The 2,718-nt window shown below is 37.2% G+C and overlaps 1 pseudogene; it reads right to left on the reverse strand.

Annotated features, from left to right (window-relative positions):
• Positions 585-1,966, reverse strand: LOC110268347 (annotated as a pseudogene).

Below are 2,718 nucleotides of genomic sequence, written 5' to 3' on the forward strand. Positions count from 1 at the left end.
ATTAGCAACTGTGCTCCTTTACTCTTGCCCTTTGTATTGTATCACAACATATGGATCTATTTTGTCTATTAAACACAAAAAATAAATTATAAAAACTTGTTAGCATATTTATTAGCATAGTTAGAATTGCACAACTTGAACATAGTTAGAATGTTTATTAAATAATACCATCCATTTGAGTATTAAAAAGGAAAGAATTAGCACAAAAAAGAAATTAGGAGAATATATAAAACCAAGTATAACATATCCAGATTCTTTGGTAAGTATAACAAATAGTAACACATGACACTTGGTATTTATATAAAACCAAGTAAAAAATATCCAGATTCTTTGGTAAGCCAGAGCATCTAGTGTACAACGACAATCAACATACTAGTCACTGAACAAATTCAATCAAGAAAAGGAGAATAGCAAAACAAAACAAAATAAATAAATAAAGGCATATTAAATAAAGGACAAAAGATGTTGGAAGGCTCACCGTGCGGATATTGACAACATTAGACTGAGCTTTCATAATCTCGACATCACGCTCTTGTTACTGCTTCCAATCAGAAAGCAAGGTCTCATTTTGTACAAGTTTCAAATTAGAACTGATCCATGAACTGTTGATGGCAACCAAGTTGCTTCATTACTTTGGGTGTTTCTTTGCTCCTATCGTGCAGTCTACCAAAATTATCCTGCACAAAGTTAAATACCAAATTACAGTGGTTCAATAATCAATAATTCCTGAAGGAGCCATGACAAAAAGCTAATATATATAATCAATAATCAATAGGTCATTAATAAAGTAAGAAAATATTATTATGCAACATTTGCTTCAAAGCTTTCTTAGTCCCTATCTCAATCAAAATTGTGTCACTTCATTAAAGCTGGTGACATATTCCCCCATCAAATTCTCTATATACAGTGCCTAACCTTGGCCCTTAAAAGGTATTTTAATTTAACATAATTAAGATTTTTTGCAGATTCCTCATAAATTTGAGTACATGACAGCTTGAAGGCAATAAGATAATGATGGAAATTAAAGAACCAAAATTGGGAGCAATAAGATAATGATTGATAACTGGTAATAAACAAGGCAAAATTAGTTGGCACAAAACCAGAAGCAATATAGTTTACACGAGTGTTTGGGGCCATCTCAGCAGCCAAGGCCTATGCAGCATATTACGAATAATTATCACTTAAAAACAAGAAGATATATGCAGTTTTGTTAGATGTTCAAAGAACACTTTGTAGGGCAAGTGAAGTACCTACTTTGGTAAGTCCAAAAAGGGCTGTTTTGGTCACTCCATACATAGACATAGAAGCAGGAGGATTGAAGCCGGCAATGGAGGAAATAATAACCATAGATGAACCTTTGTGCAAGTGAGGAGCTGCATCCTGCAAGAACATAAATGTTGTTAACACATCAATTAGAATATTAACTCATAACAACAAACACTTGACAGCTTGAACTAATTTACCTTGAGAAGAAGTATAGAGGCCTTAACATTAATCTCCTAAAGCTTGTCAAGAACAGAGTTTTTGGTTTGCAAAATATGGTCAACAGAAGGATTTGCAGCTGCGTTTGACACAATCACATCTATATTTCCACACTTATGTAATGTTCAACAGCATATTCAACAGCATTTAAACAAATTTTAATAAAGGATAATGCATTCGATAAAAATGAATAGAAAAGGGTGCCCTGTGCGATTTTTTGAATCAAATTCTTTCTCTGTTGATCGTTGGAGACATGGCAAACAAGGGCCAAAACTTCAATTCCTTTAGCCCTAAGTTTCTCTGCAGCCTCGTCAACATTTTGCTGTAGAAACAAGGAAATTGAATAATGAATATAATTAATTGGAAGTAAAGAGGAAGAGAAAGGGAAAAAGACCTGCTTGCGAGAAGAGATGACGACGGAAGCACCTTCCAAGCCCAGCCTTTCAGCTATGGCGAAGCCGGTTCCAGAGGGCAGAGGCGATATGGAGCACTGGGGGGTTCAACCAGCAGCAGCGGTGGCTCCCCGTCTTCCCTTCTGTTCTCATTCCCTCACCCTCAGACCAGATCGGCGGTGACTGGGCTCATCAATGATGGCGGCAACGAAGGGAATCGGCGACAACGAAGATGGCCTGGACAACGGCAGCGACGCGACGCTTCTCCTCACGACGGCTTCCTCCTCGCGCGGTTCTGACAGCAGCTCGTGGACAGACCGAACGGCGGCAGCAACAGTACGGCCTTCTCCTCCTTCTCCTTCCTCGACTTGAACCTCTCTCTTCTCTGCGCGACACGACGGCGCGGCGGCAGTGACGCCCGCCGGCGCCGTCCTCACTCTCCCTTCCCCTTCTTCCTGTGAATCCCTCTCCTCTCTACCCTTTCTGTTTCTTGAGTTCGGTGCTATTGTGTGTGAATGTTTCAAGCTTGATGAGTTTGTTGAGGGCGTTTAAGTTTGGGAGATGAGTGAGGGTGGATTAGGGTTTGGAGTAAAAATAGGTCAGGGGTAGTTTTGTAATTTCAAATAAAAGTGGGGATAATATAGTAATTAAGAATAAACTTTACTCCAACAATAATAATGTATAAAAATACTATTTGTTCATCAATTTAACAAATTACTTTCAATAAAATATTCAAATCCAAAAATTAAAAATAAATAATTAATTTTTCTATTTTCCAAAGCAGCAATATTAATATTTTAAATATTAATTATTTAGTCCAAATCATATAAAATTCTTATTATTT

The sequence above is a fragment of the Arachis ipaensis genome, chromosome B10 (genome assembly GCF_000816755.2).
Source record: "Arachis ipaensis cultivar K30076 chromosome B10, Araip1.1, whole genome shotgun sequence".
NCBI lineage: Eukaryota > Viridiplantae > Streptophyta > Magnoliopsida > Fabales > Fabaceae > Arachis > Arachis ipaensis.